Genomic DNA, 22,998 nt, shown 5'->3' on the forward strand with positions numbered 1-22,998 from the left:
ATACAATAATACTACAAACTAATTGCCTAAATATATGAATATTGTGCATTTTTCTTTTAACCGGTGGGTGGAGGAGAGGGGGGTCTATTATCCCCGTCATAACCCTCCACAAAATTGCCCGTGATTATTTTAAAGCCATGTAAAATAAAACGGTTTTCATTAACTACATGGAATGTTCTAGTACAACCTTGAAATTGAAATTTGCCTCAGTCTTGTGGACAAATAATATCGCCTTTGAGGTCATCAAAGTTGATGTGACCCCACGAGATGTCGCCAGGGTTTTCGTCAATGAGCCTGACACAAGCATGTTGACCAATCAAGTCCTGCACATCCCAACTCTTACGATACATCGTCTCCTGGCAGTTGCCAACCTCGGTCCTGACAACCTGTAAACAATATGGTAATTTCTCGCTCTTCTTCTGTTTGTTTACACAGGCGGTTTGGAGGGTTTTTGTTTGTTTGATTGTTTGTTTGTTTGACGAGCCGCATTAAGGGAGGTGGCCCTGAGAGGAGTAATCTTTGTAAATTTTATGAATGAATAGGTCGTGGTTTGCCCTGTACTTTGTTAGGCAGTGAGCCGGAAAGACATACGACAGGAAAAACTTGTCCAAGAGAGCTGGCACCTCTTAAGTTTGCAAGTTTGCAAGGGGAAAGAGAAAGCTACAAGACTATCATCTTTTCTTTAAATATTCCCTTGAATAAATATTTGACTGACGTTCCACTCTAGCTTCCCATTAGCTCCACCCCGTTCCCCACTGCCTGTGATAATTTGTGGTTTTCTCGCGCGCCTTCGACACTTCGCGCAGAACGAGCCGTTTCATATTACTCCCCTCGAAGACATCAAACTTGTCTATGATCTCCCTGGAAAAGCAAAGTTTGCTGTGATAACCCTCCGCAAATGATAAATAACTTCTTGAATTCCATTACTATAACTTATACAGTTCCCACTGGATCAATAGAAAAGGATTTTCCTCTGAAGTCAACTGAAAATTCAAGAATTCAAAAATCAAATCGCCCCCAAAGAATCAAAATTCAAAGATCAAATATGCCCTTAAAGTATTACCAAAATAAAGACAGCTTTGTTAAGCATTCAAGGACACCTTAAACTTGAGTCAAGAGTGTGTGAGGGCTACCACAAATAGCATGACATTAAATCAGCCTGATCATAAAGGATGGATTCTGTACCTGATTATTCACAATTAGCTCTGCACGAACAGAATCCTCAGTGCAGCCTCCACCACCAATGAGGAACGAGATTTTCTTGCCCACGATAGCGAAGCACGGGGATGTGAGGGTTCCTAAAGCAGCGTCCCCTTGATTTTGGCCCGCTGGGTAATCTGGGGAGGGACGGATCTCAGCACCTCCTATCCACTAGTACTCCTGTTGTTTGGCAGACTCTCTGCCACGCGCTGCAGGATTATCACCAAAGGTGGGCTGTTTATCAAAAGCTGTACCAGTTTTTTCCCAGCCCCCGATACCGTCTTCAAAATCAAAGCTGCAGGCTGTGTAAGAAGGAGAGAAATTTTATTTCAAATTATTCTCAAATTTCACAAAGGTTGAAATCACTAGATTACCAATAATTGACATACGATCTCACGGCCGTTGCTCCAACCTACAGGTGCTAACATTTGTAAATAAAACAGAATTGTCTCGTTAACGGCTGTAAATCAAGGTTCGAATTACCTTTAGCCTCTTTCTCAGAGCCAGTTTTGGTGCCCATTCTATTATATGAAAATGAGGTTGCATTCACATAAAATTTAAACTCATTTTCATATGAATGGTTGTGCACCAGGCCTTGCTTTGATAGAGAGGCCTACGGCAATTCGGAAATTGGCTATTGTGTTTTCTCTGAAGCGATAATTCAAGACCCTTTTTTTTTTCATCATTTTAAGATTTACTCTGACGATTTAACTTTAACTTTTGTCAGGCAAAGTTTAAACGCATAAAGAAATTCCTAATCCACAATAAGGGGTTCATGAAACCTTAGGACAAAAGGTTCCGGAAGCGGACAGTTCAACCCTCCCCCCATAAGCCACCCATCTCTCACCCGGCAGTAATTAGCAAAGAAAATTTCCGTGGGGAGAGCTAAAATTGAAGAATAAATGTAGGCAGTTTCTATCTTGCACCATGCAGGCATACTGCCTGAAGATTTGCCTGATGTAATGTGCCCCTTTTTATTCAGAGCATGCCTGTGGAGCTCATACACATATTCACCATGAAGTGCGTGGCTTTCATGTTTTGTTTCTCAATTCAAGAGTGTGGAGAAGCACGTGTGTGTGTGTGGGGGGGGGGGGGGGCGGTGCAGTAGAGATTAGCCTTCTCCTGCTCCCATAGGGAGGGGGAGGATTTACAACCTTCAACCCTTCAATTTTTGACTTAAGAACTTCTTACATTTACCTTTGCTGCAGAGCTCCCCAGTGAATCCTGGGGGACATTTACAACGAAATCCTTTCGCGGTGTATCCTACTTTACAAGTGCCAGCGCTACAACATGGGTTGCTGCTACAGGGATTCTGTTTAAAGGAGAATGAAGCAGATACAAATAGATAAATGTGAATAATATGATTTAAGACTAAGTAGTGCTGGTGATTATCTGGAGAAAGAGGAGGTGATGGCAGGAGGGGAAGAAGAAGGAGAGAAGGAGGAGGAAGAGGAGGAGGAGGAGGAGGGGGAGGAGGAGGAGGAGAAGGAGGAGAAGGAGGAGGAAGAGGAGGATCGAAGAAGGAGGAGGAGGAAGAGGAAGAAGAGGAGGAGGAGGAAAAGGGGGATCGAAGGAGGAGCAGGAGGAGAAGGAGGAGGAGAAGGAGGAGAAGGAGGAGGAGGAAGAGGAAGAAGAGGAGGAGGAGGAAAAGGGGGATCGGAGGAGGAGAAGGAGGAGGAGGGGGAGCAGAAGGAGGAGGAGGAAGAGGAAGAAGAGGAGGAGGAGGAGGAAAAGGGAGATCGAAGGAGGAGGAAGAGGAGAAGGAGGAGGAGGGGGAGGAGAAGGAGGAGGAGGAAGAGGAAGAAGAGGAGGAGGAGGAAAAGGGGGATCGGAGGAGGAGGAGGAGAAGGACGAGGAGGGGGAAGAGAAGGAGGAGGAGGAAGAGGAAGAAGAGGAGGAGGAGGAAAAGGGGGATCGGAGGAGGAGGAGGAGGAGAAGGAGGAGGAGTGGGAGGAGAAGGAGGAGGAGGAAGAGGAAGAAGAGGAGGAGGAGGAAAAGGGATCGAAGGAGGAGGAGGAGGAGAAGGAGGAGGAGGGGGAGGAGAAGGAGGAGGAGGAAGAGGAAGAAGAGGAGCAGGAGGAAAAGGGAGATCGAAGGAGGAGGAGGAGAAGGAGGAGGAGGGGGAAGAGAAGGAGGAGGAGGAAGAGGAAGAAGAGGAGGAGGAGGAAAAGGGGGATCGGAGGAATAGGAGGAGGAGAAGGAGGAGGAGGGGGAGGAGAAGGAGGAGGAGGAAGAGGAAGAAGAGGAGGAGGAGGAAAAGGGAGATCGAAGGAGGAGGAGGAGGAGAAGGAGGAGGAGGAGGAGAAGGAGGAGGAGGGGGAGGAGAAGGAGGAGGAGGAAGAGGAAGAAGAGGAGGAGGAGGAAAAGGGGGATCGGAGGAGGAGGAGGAGAAGGAGGAGGAGGAAGAGCAAGAAGAGGAGGAGGAGGAAAAGGGGGATCGAAGGAGGAGGAGGAGGAGGAGGAGGAGGAGGGGGAGGAGAAGGAGGAGGAGGAAGAGGAAGAAGAGGAGGAGGAAAAGGGGGATCGAAGGGCGATGCTGATTTAAAACATGCGAACTATATTCGTCGAGCTTTCTGACTTGTCCTAAAATTTACAGGGATATTTTATTACGTTTGGTTACTTGACTTTCCTACGGAACCATTGTTTTCAAAGGGTGTTTCATCGAAATTTAATGTTGTGGCATGCGTGATTCACCGAAGTGAAAAAAACGGTTGACGAAGCTTTACTAGTCAGTCAGTACTTTTGGATATACAGAGTGGGCCACAAAGTCATCACCACCTCCCCCCTCTATTTCTGGCTAAATCCTTAAGAAAACCGATAATTACTCACTCATACATGTTGGAAGAACAAAAAGTTGTTAACTTTTGTCGCCGCTTAAGCTTTGAGACTAATTTCGGTAATGGACGGCGTTTGTGAAGATGAAGCTTTAAGCGTAATTAGCGAAAACAAAAAAAACAAACAGCAAAGTATAAGCGAGATACAAGAAAGCGGCTGTCACTAATTAAAGACTGGCGAAAACCAACGCTTTTACTGTGCTTCAGTTTCTTTTCTTTTCTTTTTTTGTTTTTTGAAAAATTTTGTTTAGCACCATCTTGTTCTTCAAGTTTAAATAAATGGTCCGATATGCCTTCTATCTCTATCTAGCGTACAAGTAATTCGGAGCAGACAGTGTGTGTCTTTATAGCTCATATTTGGAAACTTTCTCACCGATCTTGGAATAATTAGCATTTTTAATCCTGCCTGCAGTGCAACTAAACGATGCAATGATTTTCGCAGCTTCTGAAAACTCAGCCCGGATGAAGCAATATGGAACTTTATTTCAGCACGCGTTGTTCAAACGGATTAGTGATAAAGAAAGTGTTAGAGTGAAATACAACTTCAAACCAAAATAGAGAAGCAAAAAATTAATTGACAAAGTCATACTCTTACCACAACACCCGGCCTGACAAAATGGAAGGATGATTCCAAATGAGATAGCGATGACTGGTAAAAAGTTGCGCTTCAAACTATCTGAAGAAGAATCCAGCATTCTCGTCAACGCGACAAATTTTGATTAAAAATTGTTTTACGGCCACTCTGATATCATCAATTTTAGTTTCACATGAAAATACATAGCAGGTGTTTGCCAAAACGTCAATGGAATCTTGCATGTTGTTAAATACCTTGTTCCAGTTCATTAATAGATATCGCTGTTTTCAATTTTCAGTTTTGGTGCACCGTCATTACATGATGTAACCTAGACATAACTACAACGGCATGTAGTAATTATGAATACTGAATAAAAATTGTGCTATGCATTTTTAAAAAATCCCATAAAAATATCTTCTAACTAACAGACCAGTTTGTGACGGTAAAAATAACAATTATGATAGATTTGTGAAAAGATTTTGTTCCCAGTGCTTGCCAGTTCTTGATGCCGTGGGATTACGAATTGTTTTAGTCAACAAAGTCCAGGCTACAATCAGGTTGCTTTTTAGAGAGTCATTGTTTTGGCTTACCATATGAATAAAAAAAATCCAGAAATTTTGGTTGGAACGTAAGTGCAATGATTTAGGTAAGAGTAAAGTCGGATAAAACACAGTTAAATGTTCTAAAATCGCCGAGAAACATCACATAGACAACATATGATGTGAATACATATTTATTATCATTTTATTTCGAGATCAATTTTCGCTGTAAAGCTTCATGCAAATCTGCCATTTTTACGGGTGGTCAAAATTGAGCCTGGGTCCCTTTGGTCAACTCCAACTGTGACAACCTTCCGGAGTGATAGGGTGGGAAGATGAGAGAACCTGGGATCGAGGTTACATCTCCGAGATCTGTGCGGCAAATGTTGCGTTAATGGAAGTCACTCGTGATTTGCTTTTAACTTCAAGAAAGATAAATTTTGACAAAAAAAAAAAAAAAAATAGCCTGTCCGAGTAATGTAGCAGAACGCTGCATTGGAAACTGATCCCTAACTCTGGTGGACAATTTTGTTTGAATGCTGTTTAAGTATAAAAGCCTCCCAAGGCTAAATAGATTTAAAAGTGATCAAACAATTCCGAAGTTATTGCGCAACGACACCTTGTATTCAAATAAGGGAAGAAAGAAAAGGTAAGAGGTTCGAAAAAAAAACTATGGATATGAGCCCAGCATTTTATGTGTTATCACTTTTATTGCTGCAAGGTATTTAACAATTGATTTACAGTTATAGTTTTTATTATTACATTTATTTCGATTGTGATTATCATTTTTTTAAAAATAGAGTAAAGTGGTTTACCTACGTGTTCACTTTGACTGAAATATGACTTAAAGCTCGCAAATTAGGACATAATGACTCAGAGAAACGACTCTTATTTCTATCAAATCTTCTAAAAATTGCTCCATTAGTACAACATGACATTAAATCTTTAATCCTTGCCACAAATAATGTCGCCTTTGAGATCATCAAAGTTAATGTGACCCCACTCATCAGAGCTGGCATCAATGAGCCTGACTTGAGCGTGTGTACCAATCAAGTCTTGCACATCCCAGCTCTTACGATACATTGTCTCTGAGCAGTTACCAACCTTGGTCCTGACAACCTTAAAAACAAAACAGAAATATTTTGTTAGATAGAAACAAAAATTAGCGTTCACAACGAGAAACTCAATTCGGTCTTTTCATCAACTGCACTAAACCGGGAGGGTGGAGAGGCAACTGTGGAAATATTTCTTTTTCTAGGTCATTTCTTTGTGTGCAACCTCATCTAAGTTGGTAGAGCAATGCAGCGGTATCGCAGAGGCCTTGAGTTTGAATTGCGTTCAAGCCTGCACTTGATTTAATTAAATTAATCTAATTTAATTTTGATGACCGTTCACAATCCTTGAGTACATGCATCCAATTACTTGCGCAGCTACCACACCCTATAATCTCTATTCTACTCATTGAGACCAATAACCTCTCGTGAAATCTTGGAAACGTTCGAGAGAGGCTGTAGAGATCGATTTACTTCTCACCCCGTTGTCGACCAGAAGCTCTGCCCGAATGACAGTCACGTCACAGCCTCCACCGATGAGAAACGAGATATTTCTGCCAGTAATACGAAAGCGCGGGGATGTAAGAGTTCCTCTGGGTCCGTCTCCTTGAATGGCTCCCGCCTGTGCCTCTTTGTAAGGCCTGTTCTCCGCTCTCCCTATCCACCAGTCCCCCTGGTGTTTGGATGGCTGTCCTCTATTGCGGGCAGTAGGGTTGTCACCAAAAGTTGGTTGGTTATTAAACACTGTACCAGTCCTTTTCCAGCCATCAATCCCGTGCTCGAAGTCGAAGTTGCAAGCTGTGCAGATAATTATAGAAAGAAGAGTGAGACTGGTAAACGTTGTTTAGGTCTTGGGACGTTCTCATACAGCCATCCGGCATGTTTACGACACATGATCCAAGGCTCTAGAGGCAAATGCATGTGAAGTGCCTTTTTATTTCAGAAAGCATATAAGACCCCGAATGGTGGATCCTCCCATGCCCAACCTCGTCTACCCTTGCGTACTACTCTTCGCAGTAGACCGCGACACCCACGAGTAACGTTTTTGATGCCGCGAGTTTCTTTCAAACCGATTACGTGGTACATTGAAATGCACCACGTGAGGACATTTTTTCTATGTGGCGTCATGAATTTTTCATATGACGTGATGTTCATTCACAACGTGTTTATCTTCAAGAGCAAAACTTCTCGTGTCGAATGCGTCAAAAAGACGCGCTCCGAGTTTGCCCTGATCATATTTTATCTTCAGCTGATAAACAGCGAGCATGCTGACAATTCCATGGCAGACAAAAAGCGCGGTAAGCTTTCCTCTTGAAGATAAAGACGTTGTGAATAAACATCACGTAATACGAAAAAGTCATGATGGCAAACAGAAAAATGTCCTCACGTGGGGCATTTCAATGTACCACGTGATTGGTTTGAAACAAACTGGCAGCATCAAAAACTTTACTCTCAAGGTGACAAGAAAATTTGTGGATGTCGCGATCTACTGGGAAGCGTAGTATGTTGACTCTGGTTCCCTGACGAAGCAAATGAAAACTTGACCCTATACATCCTTTTTACATGCTTGAACCTCGGCGGGATGGGGGCGAGGAGAGGGGGGTGTGGGAGGGCTGTTTGTGGCCCTACCCAATATGTCACCAAATGTACCGACTCCTCAGGAATAAGAATTACATTCCATATAAAGCATCCGAGGTTTGTTTACTTTAGTAATACCCACGAGTCAATCATGAAGTTATATTACACGTAAATGACGTAAAGCCTTGTCATCTTGGATCCACCATCTTGGATTTAAAGAGTTTTTCAGAAATATCAAAACTGCGCCATGGAATTAAAAAATAGAACAATTCTGCAAGAGTTTTGGTACAAAATCTTTCTATATTCCAAATCCGTACAAGCACAATGCCCTTTGAAAAAATGGTTGTCATAAACACGTCAAGTCACATGGCAAATGTTCCCTGATAAATGTTAGGAAAAGACACAAAGTTTGACGAATATAGCTTGAGAGCTTCCCGTCCTCCCCTTCCCCCCTCCCACCCTGCTTCCCCCAAGCTAACTGTGGAAGAGCGAATCAAGAATCCTTAATTTCTAAGCTAACACACAACAGACATACAGACTGTTGACAGTAACCTAAGTTCATGTCACAATGAACCAAAACTGCCGTTCCATTCCCGGCTGGATCAAGCCAGTACTTGCTGCTAATGGTGTCTTTGCCTTCGCTTGCCTTTATTTCCTGACACGAATGCGCTGGGAGCTCCGGAATGGAACCTAGAGGAGCTTTAATCAATGAAAAAATAACATATAACAAAACGTGCTAAGCATACTATGGTTTCTATTGTGATAATAGTCTCTGTCGAACGAAAGCCTGTACGCTAATAGCTGCGAGCAAAAACTTAATGTTCTAAAAAAAAAAAACCTTTTTTTAAGGATAGTCGATGAACGTCAAACCCTCGGGAAAACAAAGCCTACTAAACCTGAGATATTTTTTCAATATTAGAAAACGAGATGTCACTGAACCAAGGATTGCAACCGCAAACGGAAATTTATGTTTTTCCTTTTGATGCACTTTTAACCCCCTTCTCCCCACGGGGGAGGGGTTACTCAACACAAGGTTTTTGAATTTTTACCTCCGCCTTGAGGACCAGTCCTTTACCATTTTATGTTCCATTTTCACACAAAAGATGCCCTTTTCGTATACCTTTTATTGAAAAAAGGTACACGTACTTACCAGGAGCCATAATCGGGGAGTGCAACTGGCTGGTCGTATGGACGAATCTCCAAAAGAGGAAGTTCAGTCTTATCATTTACTTTTTGCGTCTGTTCGAAATATATGACAGCTTTCCCTATCCTCTCGTACACCTCAAATTGTGAAATCTCTACCTTATTGTATACCTGAAGCTGAAAAAGGTACTCCCTTCGAGACGCTTCACTAAAAGTCGATAATAGGCGCTAAAGAAAAAAGCATAAGACTTATTGTTGGGATCCGCCTCTCAAAAGCGCTTACGCTTTAAAGCTTCGTTATAGTTTTGTACATACCCCGATTGCTCAAGCGTCGTAAGTAAACACGTGCGGATCTGAGCGGAAATGTTCAGGTCTTGCCTCCTTGGTCCTGTCATTCAGTTCGCACGAATTTTCCCCTACGACGTAGTTATAGCTTTGACAGGTGAGTTCTCTTTCACAGCTCATAACACACTCGTGAAAGGCTCTTACGGAGATCGTTTTAAAGACGAATCCTTGTAGAGCCATCCCATTTACGCTCCGTTCCTGTCTGCATTGCTCCCCAGCAGATACGCAGTCCATAAAGAAGCCGGCGAAGAAGAAGGAACATGCAACAGTCCACGGCATTTTCCTGGTATTTCAATTTGTAAATGTAAGAGATATTTATCAAAATTTAAAATTATTAATTTAAGTAGGACATTCACCAAACTCAAGGTATCGTTCAAGTTGCAATATTAATAAAAAAATGATCTAAATTCAGTCCACAGCTTCAACTTACTACCTAGCAATTACTGTTACCTAGCATGAGTAGATCAATCCAGGTTAATGAGCCGACCATCGACCGGCGAATTGCTAATCACAAAATGAGAGGGAATGGACTACAACACAGAATGTCCCCTGAACAACGCTTCTCCATTTTGGGCAAACAGATAAGAAAAACCAAAAGGGCTGGAGGTTTGAAAATTTTAACTCGTCCGTGCGAACACGACGGGTGGTATTAAATTCTGGTATGTTTTGGCTTTCACGGGTTGCGTGCGCAAACTAATAGGTCAATTATTGAAAACATTTATTTCTTCTGACTATAGATGTTATTAGCTTGGCGGTTAAGTTTTTGAACCTTTTTGGCTCTGTTCAAAACAAAGCGAGTACAAATACGTAACTTTGACATCTGTTTTGATGGATTAATCAAACTCATTTTAATTTACATATTGGAGGAAATTGCAAAATAACATTTCTTTGGCTTTTGGCATAAGGGTTCTTAATGATATTGTAAGATATTTAACTCTTTGAACTGAACGGAGAGTAACTATAGAAAGGAGATTTGAAACCTTAGTCTCATCTCTTCTCCTGTTATCACGGTAATAATTTTTTCCACTTGATATTCTACTTGAATTATCCGTGGTGAAGTGTAATTCAAATCAAATGCTTCAGGCGACTAATTCCTTGTTTTATATTAATAGGGGCTCGTCTTAATTGACTCCAAACAATTAAAGAGGTGGTGAAACTTGGTGAAACATGGTGAAGTTATTAGCTCTTTAGGTCTGATATTCAAGATTGTTTCACAAACACTGTTTAATTTCTGTGTGGATAATTAAAGCGCTAATAAGCTCATACATTCTTACGTAAGGAAGATCGTAGCACTGTGTAAACTACCTTCGCTTGGTATTAAGATCCTATTACTAGAGATTAAGAGCAAATGTCAACAAAAACCAAGTAAAATTTGAATTTGGCGGGAGAAGTAGAAAAATCGATTTTTCTCTCTTTTCGTCCACAAATAGCCCTTAGGTAGATATGAAACGTGATATGGTTTTTTGGAGCTCGAAGCGCTTTAAATTCGAGAAAATCGAGGGAAACGATTTTCGCCTCGACGGTCACCAAAATGGCCAATCGCAAAGACTTCAAATTAGTAATCTAAACTTAATTTGCATTCGAGTGTAAAAGAGAACTAAAACTTATCAATACTTTTTCTTGAAAGACAAAGTATTCAGCTATCCAAAACAGGTTAGAACTTGACTTGAGCGCCATTTGGGAATAAACACACAATTTTTAAAAAAATCCCTTTTAGTTACTAGGTGGAATTCCTAATTTAGGAATAAAATTCAGAGATATTTTTCGACATGTGCCATGACTCCAAATTCCTTGAAACTTCGCCTTTGGAACACTTTTATGTTGTTGTAAAACATGTATTAAAATCAGCTTGGGTTATTCTTCGAGTGGTTTTTGAGGCCCGGCTGAAAAACTCCGATTTTACCTAAAACATGACGAAAAGTAAACAATGGCTTCTGCGTGTTGGTCTGAGGGCAAGCGAGTACAGGCATTTAAATCCTTAGGGTATGAGTTCTTTGAACTAATAAGCAAATTGTTTGCTTGCACCTGTAATAAAACTGTTCAATCTCAACGCCAGAGAAACTTTATTTAATCCGAATATGTTTCATCGCTTCCAATTCCAGACATTGTGACGAGTGTCGATTTCACACCGAGAAGAAACAAGAAGTCGAAAACGTTTTACCACGCGGCCTTCCAATTATCAATTTAAGATAACTGGCCGCTGAAGGAGATATTTAAAGCTTAAAGCAGTTACGTTTTCTGTAACTATCAGGTTTGGTTGCAGGACCGGGAATACAGGTTAAATTTGGTAAAGAAATCTTAAGGTTTCATTGTTTATTTTGTTTGCAAGTCACGGTTTCATTCCCGGCCGTGGAATTGACTATGTCCCACGGCAGAGACCAGAATGGGTTGTTTTACGAAAGTGCGGCCGTTTATTTGCGAAGTAAAACATGTTTCCGATAGTCTTTAGTAACTTTGTCGATATATAGTTTAGTTAAAAAGAAGGTCACGCGAATTTCAATTAAAAGTTCGGTCAGAAATATTTCCCGCCAAAGCGAAGTTATTTTTTTGCAATGTTTTCTATTCACTTTGGTTCGACTTTCTGCTATTGGCAATCCATGACTCACTAAAAGATCCGCTTGTAATGGTTAGCTAGACAGCAGAATAGAATATTTAAGCACGCCAAATCCATTAAGCTAATTTATTTTACCCAGTATTTTCCCAAGAGAATTCTACTTTAGACGTCACGCTGCATGTAAAAACAAAATGTATCCTCAGTTCTCTTGTTCTTTATTCGCTTTGTTTGTTTGTTTGTTTTTGTTTTTGTTTTTTTTTTTGCCATCGTACAAAACATACTGCAACCATATAATGATCGAACCTCTACCCTAAATTAATTTTGAGACTTTTGTTAACACTTCGTTTGCTTTCGAAAGGCGTGACACGTCATATATACAGCGGTTTAAGGTCAGACGACAGAAGTTCGCAAATGCGGATCTTTTTTAAAGGTTTCTATCGTTTATCCTTGGTATGTTTTAAAAGTATGAACTGTTGTGTTTTTGGATCAGAAGAATTGCTAAGCAATGCGGGTGGACTCTGGTCAGTTATTGTTCCATTAACGGCGCTTAAACTGATGAACGAGATTCTCGAGGAAAGTCAGAGGTCAGATCCTATTTGGTAGCGATACGAAAAGACAGGTTGGGTGACACCAATTTGCCGCTATCTACCATGGTATCCGTTCCACGAAGAGGTTACAAAGGAGAGAAGAATAGAAATCTGTAAAGCAGCTATGTCAGGATTACTATGGTTGGCCATTCGTTTCAAAATTACGACAGGGTATACGCGGGTTTTTCTGCCGCGTATACTTGTTTACATACGTTACGTTTGGGCTTTAAGCTCATACATACGACCATTTAGACCGGGTATATACGCATTTTTAAAGGGCCACATATTTGCGTAAATCCAAGCGCGGGGATATGCGAAATAAATGCCCAAATATACGCGTCCTACAAGGACCCATATATACGCGTGCTAAAATGCGCGTATATGCGGGTCTCGTAAATTACGTTGTATATGCTAACACGAAATGGGCCTTTTTAAGAGAATGGCTAGTCGTGTATCATAGCAATGAAAATTACTTGAACTAAAAATCGTCAATATGGCGGCAGTGGCGAAATGGCTTGTCTTGCTCTATCTGCTATTTAATGTTTGTTACTGCAGCTCCCCTAGTGAATGATCTTCTAGCAACAGTTATGCGTGTTTTGAATGACTGTTCAAGATTTTATCCCCACGCTAATCGTAACATGGCAGAGAACTTCATCGTTCGTCGTGAAGTTACTGTGGATTCTGTTCTCCGTTTAGGACAGAGGTGTCCAAGCGAATGCTGAGAAAATTCTGGCTCTTGAATTGCTGGTGAGACAAATTCAATACTTACTACATAGATGGGAAATGTTTGCAGTTCAGTTTTGATCTTGAGTAATCGCAAACTACACAAAGCATAAGCAGTGGAAGACATTTTTATAGAGAAAAATTTATATTTGGGTTAACTTTTAATCCTGGGTTAGCGTTAACCGGCTTTCGAACAACCCGGCCCTGCTGATTCGAGAAATAAGACGGACGTGGGTTTTCCAATTCTGGTATCAGTATCATGTTGGGTCATTTGCGAAGTAGAAACATCTATGTTCAGCGTCAGCGTGTAAGGGAAAGTTTTTTTCGAACTGACCCAGCAGGGTCTGATTTGAGGTGGTTCAATACCATCACAAGGCGTCAGGAGACCTAATTCTCTCTGGCACATTGATGGACTACATACACTGCCTTATCAGTTGGAGGTTTATAATACATGGTGGTTTTGACAGGGCTTTAGACTTTAAGTTGTGCAACAAAAAATTCTGCTGCGACTGGGCTCTCGGCTCTGTTCTTAGCTGCTGTGCAAAGTTATGGATTGCCCTCTAGAGTGTGTTCAGACGAAGGGGATGAAGATTTAGAGGTAGGAAGAGCTATGCTATGGCACAGGGGATTTAATAGGGGAAGCAAAATTGCTGGGTTGTCTGTACACAACCAGTGAATCGAACGTCTCTGGAGAGAAGTCTTTATTGAGGTCAGTCAGTTCTACTACACTCTGTTCTACCGGATGGAAGAAAATGGCATCCTGGAATCGAGCAGCGTAATCGATCTGTTCTGTTTGTATTAAGTATTTCTTTCCAGAATTAACAACCAGTTAAACCTCCTAGCTGAGGCATGGAATAACCATGCTGCACGCACAACCAATATGGATGAACGCAGTGATTTTACAAGATATATGTAATACTGGAAATACTAGCTGTCAGGAACACATTTGATGATAACACCCAACCAGATGAATTATCTGGTGAAGACCCAAAAGGACTTACACTAAAATCACATTCTGTTTCCTAAAATTCCCCTTGAGGTATTGATATATCATGGGCTGGACGACCCACTCTTCCATTAGAAGCTAATGGGAGTACACTGAGGTGCATAAAACTGCTCTTAATGCAAACATTTCCCATCTAAGTAGTAAATATTACATTTGCCTCACCAGCAATTCTAGAGGCCGTATCCTCTCAGCATTCGCGTTGGTACCTCTGTCCAATGAATCAACTAAAGGATTAGCCTGTGTAGCTTGACGGTTTAGCATATTTCTTAAGCAATTTGAGCGCGAGCGCACAAAGCGACAAAGCCGCGAAAACGAGCAGGACCCCCCCCCCCCCCCCAGGCTCCTCGTGGCTGCGCCGCATTTGGCCGCTTTCTTAGCGCGTTCAAATTGCCTAAAACCCGCCAAGCTACGCAGGCCACTAAACGATATACAGAGTAATCCACAGCAACTTCACGACGATTAGCGTTAGGATAAAATCTTGAACAGTCATTCAAAACACGCATAACTGTTTCTAGAAGTTCATTCACTGGAGAGCTGCAGTAACAAACATTAAATAGCAGATAGAGCAAGACAAGCCATTTTACCACTGCTGCCATATTGACGATTCCTAATTAAAGTAATTTTCATTGCTATCATACATGAACAGCCGTTCTCTTAAAAAGGCCCATTTCGTGCTGGCATATACAACATAATTTACGAGACCCGCACATACGCGCATTTTAGCACGCGCATATATGGGTCCTTGTAGGACGCGTATATTTGGGCATTTATTTCGCATATCCCCGCGCTTGAATTTACGCAAATGTGTGGCCCTTTAAAAATGCGTATATACGCGATCTAAACGGTCGTATATATGAGCTTAAAGCCCATACGTAACGTATGTAAACTAGTATACGCGGCAGAAAAATCCGCGTATACCCTGTCGTAATTTTGAAACGAATGGCCAACCATAGATTACCAGCGGAAATCTTTCTTGCGATCAATGTTGCTGTTTTTGTCGGCGCAAGTTAGTATACCTTCCGTTGTACCTTGTAAATGGGCAAGTCCTATATTAGAAGGTTGGAAAATAAGCGCCTGCTCGCATTTACTTTGCAGTCCCGTTTTCCATATTCAACTGAAGTAAAGCAACTCTGTAACTTTAATTTATACATGTACACAGTTAAACAGGTTGAATTGTTTAGAATTGCGGTCCGTGATTGTGAAATCTACACACTATCCGTTTGTCAGTGATCTAATTTCACGTAGAAAGATTGAAATTTTCCTTGTGAGTGAAGGTACTTTTGAATGTATGAAAAAACTCATTTTATCCTTTTTTTTTTTTACTTTAAAAGAAGCATATCGACCTGCAGAACGAAAATATGACAATGAAAGAAGTTAAACAGCTTTACTTCAGCGGTCTCTTCTGTCTCTAAGCCTCAGGAAAACACCCAAGCAGTCTATTGCTTACTTCTTGTTGATGTTTTCGTTAAAATCCGGTTATTTCAGCGGCGCGTTAAAAGCCACTCGAAGAATAACCCAAGCTGATTTTGATATATGTTTCACAACAACATAAAAGTGTTAAGTACAAGGAACTAATAATACAAGGACTTTAAACGCCTATACCGCATTGCCCTCAGACCAACACGTAGAAGTCCATTGTCTACTTTTCGTCACGTTTTAGGTAATATCGGGGTTTTCCAGTCGGGCCTCAAAAACCACTCGAAGAATAACCCAAGCTGGTTTTAATACATGTTTCACAACAACATAAAAGTGTTCCAAACGCGAAGTAAAACAACCCATTCTGGTCTCTGCCGTAGGACATAGTGAATTCCACGGCCGGGAATGAAAACGTGACTTGCAAACAAAATAAACAATGAAACATTAAGATTTCTTTACCAAATTTAACCTGTATTGCCGGCCCTGAAATAACTTTTTGCAACCGAACCTGATGCGTTACAGAAAACGTAACTGTTTTAAGCTGTAATTAAGTAAATGTCTCCTTCAGCGAGCAGTTATCTTAAATTGATAATTGGAAGGCCGCGTAGTAAAACATTTTCGACTTCTTGTTTCTCCTTGGTGTGAAATCGTCATCTCGTCACAATGTCTGGGATTCGAAGCCATAAAACATATTCAGATTAAATAAAGTTACTCTGGCGTTGAGATTGAACAGTTTTATTACAGGTGCAAGCAAACAATTTGCTTATTAGTTCAAAGAACTCATACCCTAAGGATTTAAATGCCTGTACTCGCTTGCCCTCAGACCAACACGCAGAAGCCATTGTTTACTTTTCGTCATGTTTTAGGTAAAATCGGAGTTTTTCAGCCGGGCCTCAAAAACCACTCGAAGAATAACCCAAACTGATTTTAATACATGTTTTACAACAACATAAAAGTGTTCCAAAGGCGAAGTTTCAAGGAATTTGGAGTCATGGCACATGTCGAAAAATATCTCTGAATTTTATTCCTAAATTAGGAATTCCACCTAGTAACCGAAAGGGATTTTTTTTTTAAATTGTGTGTTTATTCTCAAATGGCGCTCAAGTCAAGTTCTAACCTGTTTTGGATAGCTGAATACTTTGTCTTTCAAGAAAAAGTATTGATAAGTTTTAGTTCTCTTTTACACTCGAATGCAAATTAAGTTTAGATTACTAATTTTAAGTCTTTGTGATCAGCCATTTTTCGCGACCGTCTACGCGAAAATCGTTTCCCTCGATTTTCTCGAATTTAAAGCACTTCGAGCTCCAAAAAACTATATCACGTTTCATATCTACCAAAGGGCTATTTGTGGACAAAAAGAGAGAAAAATCGATTTTTCGACTTCTGCCGTCCTATGTATGCTAATTAGAAAAATTCACTCTTAAGAGCATAAAAACATAATGGTGCCCAGGCGGTCAACTGCTAAGGACAGACAATGTTTCACTTTCAGTTCCTACTTCACTTGGTTACCACCTCAACAGAATTTTTTGACTATAAACAAAACGAAAAGTTTTTTCGTCTTCGATGCAGGATCTTCCTGGTGTTAGGATCTTCATCGTTCCTTATCAGTAGCTCCTTATACTAACCTTTCTGCTGTCTTACTTTCGGTTTTCTTCGACCACGGTTTTTACGGCTTCGCCAAGAAGAAATTGAAGGCTTCTGTGTAATAAAATATAAAACAAACATTAAGGAATATTAAGCACTATTATAATACAGACGTTTTCTTTTTCCCAAACTCCGCTCTGGATAAAGCTGTTATTTTTAGTAAATGGCAGAATTCCTCTCCAGTACCTCAGCGAAAGATAGCGACAGTCCTAGATACTGTGATAGCCTTGCATTGAATTGCTTGCAAGCTATAAGTTCAGCATGTTAAGGGGCATAAACAGCCTGTAAAGGCTTCAATGAGCTATTATGCTGAAACCCAATATTAATATATATATAAATATTTTATTACATACATTGCTAGCTCCGTGACCGGGTAGATGAACAAAATCTTGCGCTGTGATTGGCTACCCAAGCGGGCGTTTTTTTTGTTTTGTTTTTATTACAGCTATATTTAAAAACAACATCATTAACGTCTTCTATTTCTATTTTTATAAATATTTCTTGTCAGCAGTAGTTTTTGAAAGAAAAAAAATTGGACAGAAAGTCGAACTTTCTTTCTTCTGGCGCTTTTTATCAACTTTTTGTTAAAAAACGTCAGGTTGTAGACGCTAAAAAGAGAACTTCCAACTCATTTGTGGGGCCGGGTGAAAACGAGTTAGAAGGAAAAGCATTAACTCACGATTCACATCCGTGGTTCTAAAACATCTGTGTTAAAAGGTCGCTATTATTAACATAGATTGATTGACACCTAAATATAATGGTCTTGGTTTCGTTAAAAATTAGGATATTAGCTGCACTGAAGGTACAAAACGAGTGTTATAATACGTTACGCACGCAGGTTGTAAAGTCAAATCGAATAAGTCTTGGAGACGGCTTCACACTTTAATTTTGTGGCCCTGCCGTGGGAGAAATCGCTTAAGACCAACCACTGTACAATTTGTTCCCTTGTCATCACGTCATTAACATACAAAATAATTGATTTTGCTAGGCAACTACGCACGACAGATGGGAATATATCCAAAATTAACTGTAGCTCAGGAATGTTAAAAATTAGTGCTCGCCTGCTAGCCCACATGAGCGTAAAAAGCGGCGTCGGATGAGTACCAATCAAAGATCACTCGCCCGTTTGGCGAGTACGATTTTTAGTTTTAGGAAATTATTTAAGCTTAAATAATGACAACAGTCCTTTTTATTTTCTATTTTGGCAAGAATATATCTAAATCATACCCTTTTAATCTTTCGAGAAGCTTAACTGATTTGCCAATAAAATGCAACTTATTGTTTCATAAACGGGGCAAAATGAAATCCGTTTTTTTCTGAGTAATAATTTAGATAACGGTTACACGTGTATGTATATAGTGATACCGCTGGTCTCTAGTTGAGCCGCCACGTATTTCTTAGTTTTCGCCTGACGTCCTGGCCGCCATGTTGGAGCCCCTAAACAAAGAAACGACGGCCATGTTGGAGCCCAAAATTTAACCTCCGGGAATTGAACTCTATTTTTATGTGAATCTTTTCTTTGTTTCCGTGAGAAAACACGACTGTCGATCACGTGAGTGAAAACCAAGAACTACGGCATGGGAATGGAAGATGGTACACGAGAGGGACTACGATGTTTCCTTGGCTAAGGAATGAACCTGATAAAGAAAATTAAAAGAAGAAAAATTAAGGAAAATTAAAGTTGTAGTTATCTTTGGGTTGAAAGTCTTTTAGTATAACTTGCACGTGCCGACAAGATGTTTGACTTCCCCAATGTCTCGATTCTAGGGATATAGGCGAATTAGGAAGTGTCAGCTGTTCGTTAAGCTGTTTTTCAGGTAAAACGACGGAAACGTGTCAAAGGTTGATGATAAAACTGATGAGGATAAACAGTGAAATCGGTCCGTGATGCGAAGGAGGCAGAACAAGTCTGAGAAAGCCCAACACGAAATGGCAAGATGCGCTTCCGTGATTACGAGATACCCCCCAAAAACATATGGTTTTTGAGTCATTGCGGAGAGTACTTTTGGGAGAAGAGGCATTTTTCTGCATGGGCGAGTTAAAATTACAGTCATTTTGGGAGTCACTCGCCCGAATGGCGAGTGCTCTCAAAAGTTTAAATAAATGGCCTAATACGCCTCCTTTTTCTATCTAGCGTACAATTAATTCGGAGCAGACAGTGTGTGTCTGTATAGCTCGTATTTCCAAACTTTCTCATCGATCTTGGAACAATCCTGCCTGTAGTGTAACTAAACGATCCATTGATTCTAGCTTCTGAAAACTCAGCCCGGATAAAGCAATGTAGAAATATTGTTATTTCGAAGGAAGAAACAACTTTGAGCTTTGTTTGGAATTGTCAGCCCACTTTCTTTTTATTTTTATTTATCATAACGTGCGATTATGGCTTCCGTAACTATAGTGGAATGTTAAAATAATTGGGTGATCTGATTGGGTGTTTTAAAGACGTGGCTCCCTGTGAAAACTCCCAGGAGGTCAAATGCTATAAATAAAAAAAGAGGGCGAAAAGAGTTCACTCCAAGGGTTACTATGGGAGCTGGAGACTCCGAGTATTTGACTCCTGGTGGGGTCAAAAATTTAAGGTGGCTCTGAACCCTCTCCAAAGAATTTTTGAAACTTTTTAAAATGTTTCATCTTATCATGCTTATCCCAATTCCATGATTAAAAATGAGGATCATTGAGCTCGTTTTTGGGTTATAAGCACTTAAAGCTAAAATTAAGAGTGTTTCTGAGAGGTTGTGTTGTTGAAATGTTAAAGTGTTATATAAAAAGGATGAGCACAACTTGTTAACAATGATTGGGAATTTGTGTGATGCCATTGCAACATCATTCAACAAAGAGTAGTAGTATTGGTCTATCAAAGTAGAAGTGATAAAAAGAGCTGGAAACTATTGACAACCACCTTAACCAGTATTTTAACCGACCTTAAATTTTTAGTTTACTCTCACCTAAATAAATGCAAGTGCAAATATGTTTGTCATAGAAACGTCAAGTCACGAAGTCAAAATCTCAGCGCACCACAATATTCCTTATTAAGTTTCAGGAAAGGTCACAATGTTTCACGACTAGTTAACAAATTGACGTCAGTTTTTATTCGTCTGTTCTCTTGTTGATGATAAATTGCCTCATAACGTTGTCAAAGTGGTTCTGCAGTAAACTTTGACGTTGTTATGACGAAATTTATCATCAATAAGAGGGCAGACGCATGAAAAACTGAAGTCAATTTCTTTTTTACAAGAACAAGACCCCAAAATGGTCAAATGCCGGGAATAAATGAGGGGAAAAAGACGCCGTAAACTTGCCGTAAACAAAGAGCGAAATTTTATTCAAAATGACGCGACCATTGTCAATAGCTTTTCTCGCTTTTTGATTGGCTACTTAAAAAAGTCCATAAAATCTCACTGGTTAAAAAGTTGACGGTTTGACAGCTGAAAATGGAACTTAAAAGCTTGCATAAATTAAAATTTTATCTCTCTGTACTCCTATTGATGATAAAAATGAGCCAATCAGCGCGCGAGAAGTTAGATAGTTATTGTTCAAAGCTTGATTTCTGTTTAAACAAGGACAGATCGAAATCACCACGGGCACTTCAAGACTCTTTCCCCCTACCAAGGCTAAACAGGTTTGAAATCGAAGCTATTGCGCAACAACACCTTGTCTTCAAATAAGGGAAGAAAGTAAAACAGGTACGGAAGAAACAAATCAAATGTGAGCCCAGCTTGTTATTTGTTATCACCGGTTTATTGCTACAAGGTATTTAACGCTTATTAATTTACAGTTTTAGTTATTTTTCTTTTTTATAGAGTAAAGCGGTTTACGTAGCGCTGTCATTGCAATGATTAAACTAGGAGATTATGTCTTAGCGAAGCAACTCAGTTCTTCTAAACATTGCTCACTCAGTTCAATATAACATCCAATCCTTAATCCTTGTCACAAACAATGTCGCCTTTGAGATCATCAAAGTTAATGTGACCCCACCCACCAGAGCTGGCATCAATGAGCCTGACTCGAGCGAGTTTACCAATCAAGTCTTGGATGTCCCAGCTTTTACGGCGCATCGTCTCCGTGCAGTAACCAGTCTTATTTTTGACGACCTTAAATACAAACAGACAAGAATTCTCAGATCACAAGGAAAAGAAGTAATTTGAATTGCACTTGATTTAATTAAATTAATCTAATTTAATTTTGATGACCGTTCACAATCCTTGAGTACATGCATTCAATTACTTGCGCAGCTACCACACCCTATAATCTCTATTCTGCTCATTGAGACCAATAACCTCTCATGAAATCTTGGAAACGTTCGAAAGAGACTGGAAAGATCGATTTACTTCTCGCCGCGTTGTCGACCAGTATCTCTGCCCGAATGACAGTCACGTCACAGCCTCCACCGATGAGAAACGAGATATTTCTACCAATAATACGAAAGCGTGGGGATGTAAGAGTTCCTCTGGGTCCGTCTCCTTGAATGGCTCCCGCCTGTGCCTCTTTGTAAGGCCTGTTCTCTATTCCCCCTATCCACCAGTCCCCCTGGTGATTGGATGGCTCTCTTTTACGGGCAGTAGGGTTGTCACCAAAAGTTGGTTGGTTATTAAACACTGTACCAGTCCTTTTCCAGCCATCAATCCCACGCTCGAAGTCGAAGTTGCAAGCTGTGCAGATAATTATAGAAAGAAGAGTGAGACCGGTGAACGTTGTTTAGGTCTTGGAACGTTCTCATACAACCGTCCGGCATGTTTACGACACATGATCCAAGGCTCTAGAGGCAAATGCACGTGAAGTGCCTTTTTATTTCAGATAGCATATGACCCGAATGGTGGATCCTCCCATGCCCAACCTCGTCTACTCTAGCGTACTACTCTTCGCAGTAGACCGCGACACCCACGAGTAACGTTATTGATGCCGCGAGTTTCTTTCAAACCGATTACGTGGTACATTGAAATGCACCACGTGAGGACATTTTTTCTATGTGGCGTCATGAATTTTTCATATTACGTGATGTTCATTCACAACGTGTTTATCTTCAAGAGCAAAACTTATCGTGTCGAATACGTATAAAAAACGCGCTCCGAGTTTGCCCTGATCATATTTTATCTTCAGCTGATAAACAGCGACCATGCTGAGAGTTCCATTGCAGACAAAAAGCGCGGTAAGCTTTCCTCTTGAAGATAAACACGTTGTGAATGAGCATCACGTAATACGAAAAAGTCATGATGGCCAACAGAAAAATGTCCTCACGTGGGGCATTTCAATGTACCACGCGATTGGTTTGAAACAAACTGACAGCATCAAAAACGTTACTCTGAAGGTGGCAAGAAAATCTGTGGGTGTCGCGGTGTACTGGGAAGCGTAGTATGTTGACTCTGGTTCCCTGACGAAGCAAATGAAAACTTGACCCTATACATCCTTTTTACATGCTTGAACCTCGGCGGGATGGGGGGCGAGGAGAGGGGTGCGTGGGAGGGCTGTTTGTGGCCCTACCCAATATGTCACCAAATGTACCGACTCCTTAGGAATAAGTATTACATTCCATATTAAGCATCCGAGGTTTGTTTACTTTGGTAATACCCACGAGTCAATCATGAAGTTATATTACACGTAAATGACGTAAAGCCTTGTCATCTTGGATCCACCATCTTGGATTTAAAAAGTTTTCAGAAATATCAAAACTGCCCAATTGAATTAAAAATAGAACAATTCTGCAAAGGTTTTGGTACAAAATCTTTCTATATTCCAAATCTGTACAAGCACAATGCCCTTTGAAAATATGGTTGCCATAAACACGTCAAGTCACATGGCAAATGTT

At 40.6% G+C, this 22,998-nt stretch overlaps 1 pseudogene; it reads right to left on the minus strand.

Moving 5' to 3' along the window:
• Positions 1 to 206: 206 nt before the first annotated feature.
• On the minus strand, positions 207 to 4,428 carry LOC149116536 (uncharacterized; annotated as a pseudogene).
• Positions 4,429 to 22,998: the final 18,570 nt, after the last annotated feature.

Source organism: Orbicella faveolata, unplaced genomic scaffold (genome assembly GCF_042242905.1).
Source record: "Orbicella faveolata isolate gen_17 unplaced genomic scaffold, um_ofav_v1 contig_12, whole genome shotgun sequence".
NCBI classification, from domain to species: Eukaryota; Metazoa; Cnidaria; class Anthozoa; order Scleractinia; family Merulinidae; genus Orbicella; species Orbicella faveolata.